This window comes from Cupressus sempervirens, chromosome 9 (assembly GCF_028749045.1).
Source record: "Cupressus sempervirens isolate cs-2001-9-10 chromosome 9, ASM2874904v1, whole genome shotgun sequence".
NCBI classification, from domain to species: Eukaryota; Viridiplantae; Streptophyta; class Pinopsida; order Cupressales; family Cupressaceae; genus Cupressus; species Cupressus sempervirens.
The window spans coordinates 438,337,280-438,353,432 of NC_143126.1; the positions used below are offsets into that span (position 1 = coordinate 438,337,280).

The window sequence follows — 16,153 nt, forward strand, 5'->3', positions numbered from 1 at the left end:
TAACTAGAAGCAAACAAAAAGATATGAATTTAAGGCATGTTGTTTTGCAAACATTGGTTTTTTCAAATTCAATTCACATCATTTTGGAATGGCCTACATTCTTGTCTCTGGGTAAGAGAAAAATGTATAATGATAATATCAGAACTGAACCCTAATAGCAATATTGCAATTTGACTTGCTGCAATAAATGTCTCATATTTATCAATATTAGAGTAGCATGGTGCAATATATAAATAGTAGAGATGATTTTATGATTTCTTAACTATTTCTTAACTCCTCCATTCATCACGGTGGAAACAACTCGATACCACACTTCATGAATACTCATGATAATGTTTAGTTTCTATAACTAGGGTCATTCCTAGACCTAGACCTTAGCCTCAAGGGTTCACTCTTGCTGATCCTACCTATGTATTCTCAAGTGCAAAGTTAGAGGCTTCATAGTTTGTAATTAGAGAGAGCTCATTCTCTCCTCTTGATGAGATCTCTAATCTCTCTTTAACTATTATTATTAATTATGTGTAAACTTAGTCCCATCACAAATAAAGATACTCATTGTATTCAGGTGATGGTTCCATCTCTATCGTCACGTATCATTATTTGAAAAAACTTACACATATTCATAAGGATCATATCTCAAATCACACACATCATGATTATAATGAGCATCTATCTCATATACAAAAACTTGCTCATACATTTCACAGGTACACAAGTTAACTAGCTTTCCATACATCACATACATAGTAAGTAGCTCCAACATACATCACAAAGACTATAGTGGCCTACTCACACATGAATCACAAGACAACATTGACTAGTTTACATATAATGGCTAATCATTCCCCACTCATGTGCATCCTAAAGGAGGGATTGTTACTGCATTGTGCACTACACTATGGGTCCCATTCCTTTACTTGGTCTTGGCACCAGTAGATACTTGGGAAGGGTATTATGTTTATCCCATGCTAAACCCAATTGGGTGAAGTTTACCATTTCCACTTCAAATTAAATCCAAAAGAATACCATGAGGTTTGTCCAATTATCACCTACTTGTTCCTCATTAGAAATTATCTTCCCTACAATCCCTTGGATAGCCAAGCAATTAATCCTTGAGGAGGTAGCCTCATGATAGGTTTTAGATATATGTGCCACAAATCCTTTGAGGGAGCCTACTCAAAAATGGTTTCTAAGGCCCACGGACAAGTAATTCCCCATCTTTCTTAAGGTTAGTGATGAAGAGTGCAACAAGGAACTGAATGGTTGAAAATGTATTGTGAATCATCAATAATTCCTTAATGTAATTCAAATGCATAATGATGAAAGCTGATCATTAGGAATTGGCACTCTCCTAGTAAGGAAAGTTTTATAGCATTATTTCTAAGTGGGATCTAAACCCTAGTTGTGAATAGTAAAGTAAGTTAGTAAAAGTCTCAATAGAAGACATTACAGTAGTAGAGTATGCTAACATCCCATTTGAGGAAGGTAGAAATGGAAAGGAAACTAGTAAGTCTTCAATGGCAGCTATTTGACTATATATCAACTAAATATTGGTGAGGATCCAATAGATAGTTATTGATTACTGGAAAAGTATCAAAATATTACAATATGACTCAAATCAAGAGTCACATATAAAATAGTCATTGTCTAGTGGAGGTTGTGATATAACACTTTAAGATATGAAGTCATCTATTCACCTAGGCATTGAATAAGATTCAACACTCTATCATATATTATTAAATGATGGGGGTACGCAGAGATATAAGGGATATGAAAGAAGAGTAGTCACAAACCTCTACCAATAACACAAAATCTGAGTTGTTCAAGTTGACAGATGATAAGATGATCATAGAATTGACTAAAGATTTAATGATATTAGGATTACTATACTACTCATGGGGATGATGCACTCTTCATTGAAAAATCTTACTACCACACCACAACTACTCTTCATCAGTTGGGTAATGAACATGATGCTCTCTCAAGTGTGAGCATTAGCAGGAATATGTTTGAAATGATTATCAAAAACTTGTTGTTAGAGAGGACTGATCATACTGTAGATCTTTTTGAGGGAAGTGGATCAAATTGGAGGTTGGCAAAAATTGGAACCCCTGGCAAGCTTGGTAGTTTTGAGGACATTCTCTTTGCTAGCAATAACAAGCAAGATACACCAATGATAATCATTGTTCAATATGTTATTCATGAGAATGATTACATTGTGGATATGGCCTTTATTGACCTAACAAAGATAACTTTAGGCATCACCAAGTTTCTTGATGACAACCAATACTTGAACTTGGAATCTGCTATGATAGCTCTTGGTTATAGGCAATGCTTGCTACCTCTAGGCAGTGGAAATTCCACTAATAATAAATGCTTGCATGATGCATTGGCAAGTTGTAATGTTCTCTTAACTGAAAAGAAGAAATTTGATTTCAAGTCTAGGGATGTTGATCAAGATCTTTGTTGCCTTGTAAAAGGTTTAGTTGAGTCATTGAAGGACATAGTTGCAAATTTAGAGTCTTTTGTTGGAGCTTTGGGGGCCCTCCTCTCTTATATAGATTTGCTTGCAGATGACAACAATTATGGAAATTTTACCATTTAGCATTATCACATAGGTAGATTTATGTGGCTGGATGCTACAACTTTACGAGAATTGAATGTTCTTAAAAGTAAAATAGATGTGAACAGGAACTTTATTTTATTTGGATTGATGAACAAGACATGTACTACTGGCATGGGGAAGAGACTATTGAATAGGTGGCTCAAGAAACCTGTCTTACATGTAGAAGAGATCAAGTGTAGACTGGATATGGTGCAGGCATTTGTTAAGGATGTAGCATTATGCCAAGATTTAAGACTTCATCTAAAAAGATTTGCAAATATTGATTGACTTGTGTGGAAACTAGAGAAGGGTAGGGCCAATCTACAAGATATTGTAAAGCTCTGTCAGGCAACGACCTTTAAGTTTTAATATATTGTATTTTTTTATACTATGCATTTGCAATAAACATGGTTTGTGTTTTTTCTCTTCTATGATCACATGGATACTTTTGCATTGAACTTATGTGTTTCTTTCACAACAATGACATCATACTTTTGAATGAAAGTTGATCATTTCTTTGTATCTAAATTTATTTGTGTGTTATGCAATTGCACTTACTAATTAAATGGTGTATTTCATCATCTATTATTGTTCTTAGCTATCATGCTAAGCTTGTAGTTAGCAGATATCACATATTTTACAAGATAAGAACTATGCTTTTCAAGCACTTAAACTATTTTTGGATTGTTTTTGTTCACTATAGTTATTATACATGTGACAGATGAGCATGCAACTTCTTCTAATCAAAATTTCACTCAAACAATATTAAGGGGACTTTCCTTTATTGATAAGGGAAAGATATTTGGATGGCTTTGAACTTTGGATAGATGAAGAGCATTTGAAAAAGTTTGCAACACTTGTGGAGGCTATTGTTGATCTCAATCAAGTTGACAATGGAGAGTACATGATCTTAGTTGGTTATGATCCTAGTCTGATGACACTTAAGAGTGAACTAGATGAAGTGGAAGAACAAATTCAAAAAGTACATCATAAAGCAATAGATGATCTGGATCTTCCTATTGACAAGGCTTTAAAACTAGATAGAAGCACACTATTTGGACATGTATTTAGGATTACAAAGGAAGAGGAACCAAAAGTATGGAATAAGTTGAATACACAGTATATAGTCTTAGAGACATAGAAGGATGGAGTCAAATTCACAAATGTAAAACTTAAGCAACTTGGGGAGCAACATATTAAGTTATCAGATTCATGCTGCTTCTTCAGCTACTAACTCCATCTAGGATACGGCTAAGATTGGTAAGGAGGCTGTGAAGATGATTATAGAATTGCAATAGTTTCCTGGGTCTTCTTTTCTGGTCTAGTTCTTGTGTAGGTCCTGTTTGCTGGCTGGTTCTTCTAGTTCCTGTGTTTGGTCCTATTTTCTGGATTTTAGTTTTTATCATATACTATTGGTTCCAGGTCCTTGTAAAACTTGGGTATTTTATCTGGACTTTCTTAGTATTTTTAGGTCCCTATAAAACTTGATTTTGATTCTACTTTTTAGTAGGTTTATGGGCTCTTTCCAGTTGGTTACCTTTTTTTTTTTCCCTTTTTTGAGGATGTGAAAGGGTTTTGGGGTCCCTTCAAAACCTGTTTTTACCATAATCTAAAAACATATTAAGTTATTAGATGAATATTCAAGTAGTCAAAGACAACTTGTTACTCATGTGGTATAAACAACAACAAAATTTATTGAGGTAAGTTTTTTTAAGTCTATTTTTTACCTTATTTACTATTTAATCTTTGTGAGAAATAATTCTATACATAGTCTTAATAAATTTTTCTCTGATATTGTGTATTTTTTTAAAATATATTTATGGCTTTAACTCATATGCCCTCACTCATTGTTGAGTCCTGACTATTTTTATTTGAAGTCCTAAAAGCTTATATGATTACTTCAAATAATAATGGCTAGATTAAGCTATTCCTTTTGCATGCTTATTGAATCTTCCATAAAGAATGTATTATTCCAAGAAAACTAAATTTTTTGTAGGTGATGATTGATTTGAAATTTTCTTAATGTTGGTTGGATGATTTTGTATGGATATCAAGTAATGTTGTAAGAAAAGATTTGAATGAATTGGTTCTTAAAATCATAGGCCTTTGATAGCATACAATGAAAATCTATTTTAACACTTAAGTAGTTAACTCTATGCTTTATATTTCTTTAGGAATTTTTCAAGATTGTATAAGTAATAGAAAGGTGAGGGTTTATCATGGTAATATTTTTTCCAGCAATGACCTGAAATCAAGGTTACGTTTTTGTTTGGTTTAAGATAGCTCCTTTACCCCTTTATGACATCTAACTAAAGGACCATTTGTGATACCATTCATCATTGGGAATGGGGTAATTTTATTTGAGCTAAGTCCATAAGTGTACATGTAGACTATATGTTGTTATAGAGCAATATGTCTTGGGAAATCTAAGCTCACTTTTAAGGAAGACTTAGTATAAGATGGTGGAGTGACCTTAAGTTCTAGCCCCATTTCCAAATTCCATGCCCTATTTCCAATTGTCATGCTCCATTTTGGTTTTTCACTGCTCCTTCTAGTTTGTTTAGACCATTTTTCGTATTGTGTATATTAATGGAGATTCTCTACTCTTAAGTAGAGCTTGAGAGCCCATTGTATCATATCAAGTGTAAAGAAAATTGATTTTGAAGTTGACAATTTGGTTTTTTGAATCTTGAAGTGCTAAATTAATAATACTTGTAATATGTTCTGTATATATCAGCACTATTATTAATGTTACTTATCACTTCCTTTATGAATTATCTGAAGTGTTGCAGAGATTTCTTCATCAATATTAATTTAGAATTCTAGTTTCATATGATTAATTTGTTATGCTACATGCAAGTTTTTGAAGTGATTGCTAGTATACTTTCTAAACTAGATATTTTGCTTAGTTTTTCTGATCTTCCTGTGAGCTGCCTGACACCGTATGTGAGGCCAGATATCACTTCACTAATAAATTCTTTTCCAAAGAATATGTTTTCAATTTTATTTTTCTTATTTGAATTGTCTTTAAAATTATGTTGGCTCTGCCTTGTTAAATAAAATATATATTTTCCATGTCTTCGATTTATTAGGAGGACGGGGACATTATACTTAAGGGGAGTAGGCATCCTTTTGTTGAAGCTCAAGATGGTGTAAATTTCATACCAAATGATTGTTGTCTTATGAGTTGTGTAAATAGGATTCAGATGAATGCCTACATTTTCATCTTTACTTTCCTTCATTACATTACAATAATATTATTATATTTGTAATATTGTTAATCATATGGCTATTTTCTAGGCAAGGGGTAAAAGCTAGTTCCAAATCATCACTGGACCAAACATGGGAGGTAAATCAACTTTCATTAGGCAAGTATGGTGTTTTATTTCAACTATGGCACTATAGATTGTTTATTTTCCTTTACGTCACCCTACTTAGTATGTTTTCAATTTATATGTTTTATTTTAAAAGTGAACCGAGTCAAATTAAACTAGATATTTTAAAATTTTGTGATTTTGTTTTGGTCTAAATATTGTTTGATCTAGCACTGTAGGGCCTAGACACTAAGAATTGCCAAAGTTGGGAGTATCTTTATGTGAGCAATTAAGGATTATTGTGGCTTTAGACTTAAATTGTAAATGCATCTCGACGATTCTACTCTTGTTTTCTATAAAGAAATCTAGAAGTTTCTTGCTTTATGCTCTAATTTGGTGGAGTTTGGAGTGATTTATTTCTTTATCTTACTTGCATGACCCTTCCTTCTAAAAGTAACTACACCTTATAATTCTCTTTGCTCTTGCCCAATCTCTATAATTTGTAGTAAATGTTGTTCTTACTTTAAGTTCTTGTGGGAATAATCATTGTTTTTAGTTGTGTTGATCATGTCATTTTTTGTTCCTCTCCTTGTTTAGTTTGCTCATTTCTCACTTCTGCTCTCATTCAAGTTTTTTAATGCTAGGTCACTTCCTTTGTAAGCTATTTCTAAGCAATATTTTATATTAAGCCAATTAAAAAAATATTACGATTTCATGTAGAATGAATCGTATTTCTTTAGGGTGATCACTAGCTCAAGAAAATGTAAGGATGCAAGGTTCCAATAACAAATTTTTAGAGAGCACATTGAGGAGAATGTTCTTCTTATGAAGTTCAAGTAGTTACAAATGTGACATATATTCCTTGAGAAACCAAGTAAATTGGTTGTGTCCAACTACATGCACATCTAGTGTACCCTTTATCAGGTGTATGTCATGAGATCAAGGACATTGGTGAAATCCAATGGTTCAAGAAGGTAGTGGTAGAGACAAAGGAGGTGTGCATGCTTGCATCTAACTATCACAACTCCTTGAAATTGCTTTAATCCTTTTCAATGAAATAATTCCTCAATCCAGTTGAGATCTGGTATGTTTCCTACTTCATTTTTTGAAGAAAATGATTAAGTTGTAGAAGTCCTAGAAAGTTATAATCAAGACAAAAGACTGGACTGGGAGTGAAAAGTTCAAGGCAAGGGAAGGAAATGGGATAAGGAGGTTTTGTTTAGCAATGTGTTTGGATCAAGTTTGAGTTAATTAGGATTTGTATGCAACTTTCCATTGGCATCAAATTTGGGGATTCTTAAAGCTACATGTACAATTGCCTTGTTAACATGTTTACCCGAAATAAAGTTGTAATTCATGAGAGTGACCCCACCTTAGAAGCCTAATACAAAAATATTCAAAAAAAGTGAGAGAATTTGAACACACATTGACCAATGAAAACATATGTATTGAATCCAAAATGATGTGCAAAAAATCCCAATAAAGGTTTTCCCATTGATAACAGTGAAACAAAGAAGAGCCTTGTAAAGACCTCCAAATAAATTTGCATATACAGAGAGGGCTAGCAAGGCACACAAAAGGCCAAATATGTGGTGGTGACTATATAAAACTTGAAGATTGTTGCATCCACATGGCATTCACCTTCTCTACCAAGTATTTAGATCCTTTCCTACAAAAAATGACAGATTAACATATAACTTTAGCCACTTTGCTAAGAGGTACATAACCTATCTCTTAAAAAGAAAAGAAGCATGTGTTCATACAAAATGCCTTGAATATCATGCCTCACAAGACATCCCAATATGGGTATAGCCTACCAACATAACAAAATGTAGAGCCAAAGAATCCAATACAAGTTGATAAGAACCAAGATGTGTAGCTAATCGGTGCCCCATTCTAGAAAGTGTGTGACTTTGAATCCCAAAGTTCTAGCAATGAGTAACTGCCAATATATCCATTGGATGATGCCTATACTTTCTAATCTAGTGACTCAATGTTCCAACTAGCTATGTATCATGCATAATGAAACATTTCTTTTCTTGCATGTCTATAATTATTACTATCAATTTATCAGATGGATTCCAAGTTCAACTGATTTACTTACACTTGAACACTTCAACTTCTTTTGATTTCTTCAAGTTATGGTTAGGTATTTAAAAAATATTTTTATTTTTAAAATTCAAGTACATATACATTGTATATGATGCATTAAATGAAGGTTGTTGAGTCCCTCATCCATAAAAAGAAAATCCCAGAACTAGTCTCCCAATCATAAGATAAAAAATGAACAACTCCATTACAAATTGAAATCTCAAAATCTAAAAATTGCTATCTACCTATTTTAACAACTTTAGTTACATTTTTGGCTACAATATCACCTGTACAAACCAAAACTAAGCAATATAGCTAACAAAACACCTTAAATCTCAAAGTTTTGATGATAGTTACATGGCGCCAATATCATCTGTTGGAAGGGAATATGTTAGAAAAGAGAGTTGTTTAATACATCACATTACAATAGGTCTGTTGTATATCTCAACCATCTCATTGTTCCAAAAGTCCAATATATAGGGGGTGAAGTTTATTCAGTGGATCTTGTAATTTTGTAGATGATTGCCAGGGTTAGCTTCAAATATTTGTGAAAATACTTTAGTTTTGTTTTAAGCCTAGATGTTATGTGGGCCAAGCTTCACAAATTCATACTTCATGAATTTCACCCAAAACTATGGATTTATTTGTAAACAGTTTAATTCATCTCTTCTTTTAAGTAGTCAAATTATGTCCTAACACATCCATTATTAACTAGAGCTTATGGTTTAGGAAGATCATCGATGCACACTAGTATATTAAAGCATATGAAGCTGAATTTGGACTACTAAATAGGAGCAATTTAAAAGAGTTTTTGTCACCTCGTGATGCATTAGGTCATGGATCTCATACTTCTTCATTAGCAGTGGGTAATCTGGTAGATAATGTGATCTTTCTTGGGCTAGCTCTAGGATTTGTGGGGGGGGTGCCCCAACAGCTCATATTGCAACATACAAAGTATGTTGGGCTATTGGTGATTGTAGTTTAGTTGACATACTTGCTGCATTTGATGATGCAATTCATGATGGTGTGGATGTGCTCTCTATGTCTCTTGGATCACCACCTCCACTAGATGCTTATTTTGATGATGCAATTGCTATTGGGTCATTTCATGCTCTAGAAAAAGGAATTGTTGTAGTTTTTTCAACTCAAAACTATGGACCTTACTCAGATACAGTTACAAATAAAACTCTCTAGTTAATCATAGTAGCAGCAAGCACAATTGAAAAAAGTTTCCCTACTGCATTGACTCTTGGAAACAATCAAACCTTCAAGGTTAAACACTCATTCTTCTCTATTTAGAAAATTGTGTAAGATATTTAATATAGTTGGGTCATTCATACATAGTATCAATAATAAGAGATGTCTACAATCTAGATTGTATAGAGAAAGTTATCTCTGGATCAAATTGTGTACACAATTTTTGTACCCCACTCTATGATTCATAATATCTTGATGATGAATCATGAAATCTGATCTGAAAGATTGATACAAAAAACTTGTACATAATTTAATTTTAAACTAGTTTTCTTTCTCTACTGATTTAGTAAGTTAAAGTTTGATGGCATTACTATAAGGCATATTTTTTCCTATGGGATCAAGCATTGTATACCAAAAAGCATATGGGGAAGTCATATAGCCTTGTTTATGCATAAGACATTGCTTCTAGGGATGTTGTTGCCTCACAAGCTAGGTATGACTTCTAACATTTATAGCTAACTTTCACCTTGAATTAAGTAATGGTTCTCACACGAAGTAATAAATCTGTAAGACTTGTGAAATAGACTCTCTTAATGCTACTTTAGCAAAAGGTAAATTTGTTCTATGCTTCCAAACTAGAACACAAAAGCCAAGCAGTGTTGCAGCACTTAGTTTCTACAATGCCCAAGGAATTGGAGTGATCTATGCTCAGATCAAAACCAAGACTATAGTTTCTTCCCCTATTATTCCATGTGTACAAGTGGATTTTGAAGTGAGCTCTAGTATTCTTTCCTACATACAGACATCAAGGTAATCAATTGGTAATTTCTACAAAGGAAACAAGGTACCTATCACCGTGCATTTGCAACTACTATATTTTTTTAAAAACACTTTGACTAAAAATGCCCTAATATTGATACTCTACAGATCTCCTCTTCTGAGACAAGCCACTATAGAGACAGCTATCAAGAAGACACTTGCTCCACCAATTGCATTTTTCTCCTCTAGAGGACCTAGCTCTTTGTCTCCAACAATATTAAACGTAAGCAATTGCAATCTTCCTGCCTTTTTGCAATATGATTTATTTACTATGGATCCAATTTGACTAGTGTACATTATATCAAATGATAATGTCTCCTTTCAATAGTGAAACAATGCTGCAAAACAAGAAATTTTTGAATGCCTCTAAAACTTAAACTCAGAGATTGTTTAATACACATATTGTTCTTCTTGTTAAATATAATTATAAAAGTGTCTTACAATTTGAGTGAAATAATTATTGATAAGTAGGAGTAATTTCCATAGCAACTCAAATTGTGATATTCCTATCAGGATTTAACTGTGTGATTTTTGAGTCAAACTCATTGACCCATATTTCATGGGTAGTGATTCAACATGAATCCATCTCTCATGAGAATAAATGGAACACTTAGCACTCATTGGATCTAGGTGATGCTCATAGGGGTGAAGCATTGGGACTTCTCGGGAGGTCACCCATCCCAGTACTACTCCAACCTGAGTGCCCTTAACTATAGACTTTCCTCCATGGTTAAACCCAAAGCTTGCAACCCCATTTGCAAAACCTTCACCAAGTGTTGTGCCTTATGAACCATTCATTAGAAAGCCCCTTAAGCTCATCAATTGATAAGTAGGAGTAATTTCCATAGCAACTCAAATTGTGATATTCCTATTAGGATTTAACTATGTGATTTTTGAGTCAAACTCATTGACCCATATTTCATGAGTAGTGATTCAACATGAATCCATCTCTCATGATAATAAATGGAACACTTAGCACTCATTGGATCTAGGTGATGCTCATAGGGGTGAAGCACCGAGACTTCCCGGGAGGTCACCCATCCCAGTACTACTCCAGCCTAAGCACGCTTAACTATAGAGTATCCTCCATGGTTAAACCCAAAGCTTGCAACCCCATTTGCAAAACCTTCACCAAGTGTTGTGCCTTATGAACCATTCATTAGATAGCCCCTTAAGCTCATCAATTGATAAGTAGGAGTAATTTCCATAGCAACTCAAATTGTGATATTCATATCATGATTTAGCTATGTGATTTTTGAGTCAAATTCATTCACCCATATTTCATGAGTAGTGATTCAACATGAACCCATCTCTCATGGTAATAAATGGAACACTTAGCACTCATTTGATCTAGGTGATTCTCATAGGGGTGAAGCACCGAGACTTCCCAGGAGGTCACCCATCCCAGTACTACTCCAGCCTAAGCGCGCTTAACTATAGAGTATCCTCCATGGTTAAACCCAAAGCTTGCAACCCCATTCGCAAAACCTTCACCAAGTGTTGTGCCTTATGAACCATTCATTAGAAATCCCCTTAAGCTCATCAATTGATAAGTAGGAGTAATTTCCATATCAACTCAAATTGTGATATTCCTATCATGATTTAACTATGTGATTTTTGAGTCAAACTCATTGACCCATATTTCATGAGTAGTGATTCAACATGAATCCATATCTCATGAGAATAAATGGAACACTTATCACTCATTGGATCTAGGTGATGCTCACAGGGGTAAAGCACCGGGACTTCCCAGGAGGTCACCCATCCCAATACTACTCCAACCTGAGCGTGCTTAATTATAGAGTTTCCTCCATGGTTAAACCCCTGTGAGCATCACCTAGATCCAATGAGTGCTAAGTGTTCCATTTATTCTCATGAGAGATGGACTCATGTTGAATCACTACTCATGAAATATGGGTCAATGAGTTTGACTCAAAAATTACACAGTTAAATCCTGATAGGAATATCACAATTTGAGTTGCTATGGAAATTACTCCTACTTATCAATTGATGAGCTTAAGGGGCTTTCTAATGAATGGTTCATAAGGCACAACACTTGGTGAAGGTTTTGCAAATGGGGTTTCAAGCTTTGGGTTTAACCATGGAGGAAACTCTATAGTTAAGCGCACTCAGGCTGGAGTAGTACCGAGATGGGTGACCTCCCGAGAAGTCTTAGTGCTTCACCCCTATGAGCATCACCTAGATCCAATGAGTGCTAAGTGTTCCATTTATTCTCATGAGAGATGGATTCATGTTGAATCACTACTCATGAAATATGGGTCAATGAGTTTGACTCAAAAATCACACAGTTAAATCCTGATAGGAATATCACATCGAAATAATTATTTGCAATTTTGGGCTCATTATAAGACAACATTGTAACCAAAAATCAATGGAAATATTCATATTAATGAAAGTTGCGATGAATGTATTCCCTTTCTTTTTTATTGAATTGAATAATCATGTAAAAAAATTCTTATGTTTGTTACTCATCTGTGTTTTATGGTATGCCATTTGCACTTGCTTTCAATTGCATATGTTTGACTTTCATAAGTAGGCTTCTTAAAACACACCTCTCATGGATGTCCTTTCAGCATAGAAGCCAAGTTTGAAAATGTCTACAATGCATTTAGTTTATCCTTTGCCTTAGATGTGTTGCTTGGAAACCATGCCTCTTATCTTGTATTTAAAATTGAAATTTCACAAGCAACTTGGGTAATACAAACACCAAACACTAATCACACTATTTAAAATTTGTTTCTCATCCCACAGCTTGTGTATTTTTGGTTCACATGCTATTGAATCGCTCTAAGGGTGAAGCTTGTTTGAGGTAAGTCAACCATATGCTTGTACTCATTTTCATCTTCAATTTTACATTGAGATGTTTTATGCGCTACTACCATGTCACTATTGATATAATAAATACTGTGGGACCCATCTTTATTCAAATTGATTTTTGTAAAGGATTGTCTTCCTAATGTTGGGTGTTTCAAAATTCTATTGCATATATTATACTCTTGAATGGATTTAGAATTGATTATTTAATAATCATTTTTTTAGAAGTAAAATCATTTACTTATTGGCAACAGTTTGATTTGTCTTTATTCCTGATAGTCAGAGCTTACTGTTTGGTGCGTATGAAAATGCTTTGTATTAAAAAATGGAGTGTCATGTATAAAGGATGTATTTGAGACAAAATTGACCTTGCCTGGGCTTCTATGTTGAATATTTATTATTTTTAGAATGGGTTGTGATAAATTTTAATGAAGGAAAAAACATGTGTATTGGTGGGAATATACACTACTAAAAATTCCAAAAATATTACTCTTTATTTCTACTATCATGGGCCATGCACTATTTAGTCAAGGGTGAATGTGTTGTTATTTTATAAAGAGAGTCGTATCAGTTCTTGAAGCATGTGTGAGGAGCTCGAGATTTGGCTAACTATGATTCTTCTTATCATGTGTGTACTAAGTGAGTATCCATTTGGGTACAAGTCTTCTATATATCCAGCTCTTGGAGAATATGGTTGTTGTTTTATTCCTATGAATGAGTTGATTCAAGCATATGAGTTAGTAAGAGCAGATATACAGAGATAATAAGTTTATTGTAGAATAGGAGGTGAAAATATACATTAAAGGATAAATGAATGAGTTGTGTGATAGATATTATTTGATGTTCTGCATTTCATTGCAGTTGAGATGTTGTCATTGAAGATGATATTTGTAGTACAACGTTCATTTTTCTGTTATTGCTGATAAAAAAAGGGTGTTATCTAAAATGTTGAGAATATTCTGAAAATTGGTATTAAGTTCACGTTTGGGTTGGTGCTCACATTTCTATGTTGGGTTGTTGGTGCCCATTTTTCATTTTGGTTAATAAAAAGCTCTCATATGTTGTGGTTTTCTACCCATAAAGGTTTTACATGAATAAATTAATGTATGCATCTTTATATTTACTCTCTTTAGTCTTTAATACTTTATGTTGTTTAATGTGCATTCAAAAGTTCTAACAGTTCTGAAATACTAATTCATGCCCATAACAAAGATGAAGACTGTCAGTCTGTGGTGCAAGTTAATCAATGATGAAACAGACAATGAAGAAGTGCCCTCTCCACAGCCCTTAGAATCACAGTGTCAACCTCGTAGAGATTAAAAACATTATATTAATTGGTGGCTTTGACCCCAAAAAATTTGACTACATCACTCACATAATTGATGGTGCCTTATGTTGGCATTATGATTATTTTTGTCATTAGTGACAACACTTACTCAATTCTGAATGCTTACCAAGCATCCAATGGTTACCTTGTAAGCTTAGCAATTATGTAGTTTTCACCAAGTAGACAGTGGCTACTAAGTAAATACAGACAATGTGAAGTCCAGTAGTGTCTACCAAGTTTCTCAATATCTACCATACTTCACAGTGTCTACCAAACAGATAGTCTATGTCATGAAGATTCAATGTAAACCAAGCATTGAAAGATTTAGTGTTTACCGAGTGAAGAAAGGTAAACTCAGTGTGTAGTATCTACTGAGTGACACTACATCTACCGAGTCACCAGTGGTTATCAAGTTTAGAACTGCATCAAGTGATTAGTATGGACCAAGCCTTCACTTCTACTCAGTGCATGACGATGTCAAGTAATGCAGTGGATGCCATGTATCAGAAGGTCACTAAGCCAGTTCAATGAACCCAAGTTATTTACTATTGGGCCAACTCTGTAATGTACTTGTTTACTTGTATTTTAGCCGACCTTGTAATTTTTTAAGTTTGAAAGGTATATATGTAAGATGTATTGTAAGATATCAAACATGATGATGAAATGAATGAGATGAAAGAATAGTGAAGTAATGAAGAGTATATGTGAAAGATTATCAACAGTAGTTCAAGGAACATGACAAGGTCAATTTAGAGACTAAAAAGTTATATCTATCACATGAGGTGATCAGTGTATAAAGGATCTTATCAGCAATCAGTTGTAAGCAGATCCACTACTACATCCTAATAGGTGAATCAGTTTTTCTAAAGCCTCTAACAAGGTAGACTTAATATTCTTTGTACAAATCTCCTAAAAGAGTGCATACTTCATTGTATGTTTGCAAATCCTCTAACAAGGTGGACCTAGCAATCCTTTGTGCTCCTAATAGGGAAAATCACCAGAAGTGGTCCATGTAAGCCTTACTAGGCCAACTTTATACTGTAGTATAGAATTTTTGTGGGTATCATCCCCACCCTAGTTTTACTTTCTATTTTGAAGGTTTTTGGGTCACCAAAATATTGTGTTCTCTTGTGTATAAATTGTTTTATGTTTCAGTACTTATGTATGCAGTAGCATAGATGGATGTGTAGTAAAATAATAAAAAGTTTTAAGGTTACTGATTCACCCCTCCCCTCTCAGTAACTATCATATCCTAAATATTTCCAATAATTGGTATTAGAGCTTTGTGGTTCTCAGGATAAAAGTTTAGTAGCTTGAGTAAATATCTAAGGATAGATGGAGATATTCAAACTTGACAAGGAAATTGAAAATGAAAAGCTAGATCTAGAAATGGCCATGGCTCAACTCAAAGAAGTAAAGGAGCATCTTTCCCAATCCCTAAAAAGAAGGAAGGAACTTGCAAGAAAAATGAATGACCATCAATATGTTAAAGAAAATATTGAAGACCTTTTACCATCAAGCAGCTCAGATGAAGCTAATGAGGCAATCAAGGAACTCCTAGCAAAGAATGGCTCTCTGTAGGAAGAAGTAAGAAAACTTAAAAGAGAATAAGAAATCCAATCAATCAGGCTATGTGAAATTTTGGGACAAAGAAATAAGGAAAATGAAGACTTGGAGGCAAGAATTAATCAATCCAATTAGCATGAAGACCTCATTAATCAAATCTCTAGAGCAAATGAAGAAATCAAGATTCTCAAAACACAGAATGAAAGAACAAGAAGTGATCTAAATTGTGAAAGGGAAATTAATGAAAGAATATTGAGAGAACTGAGATGTGAAAAGAAAATTGTTGAAAAATTAAAGAGTGACATAAATACTGAAAAATAAACCAATGAAAGAATGATGAAGTCACAAGAAGACATGAATCAACTGAGTCAACAAAATGAGCAAAATCTTCATTAGCAA

The 16,153-nt window shown here is 33.9% G+C and overlaps 1 pseudogene; it reads left to right on the forward strand.

Annotated features, from left to right (window-relative positions):
- The first annotated feature begins 1,743 nt into the window (after nt 1-1,743).
- LOC149539181 (DNA mismatch repair protein MSH2-like) overlaps nt 1,744-16,153 on the forward strand; it is an 81,345-nt pseudogene continuing 66,935 nt past the window's right edge.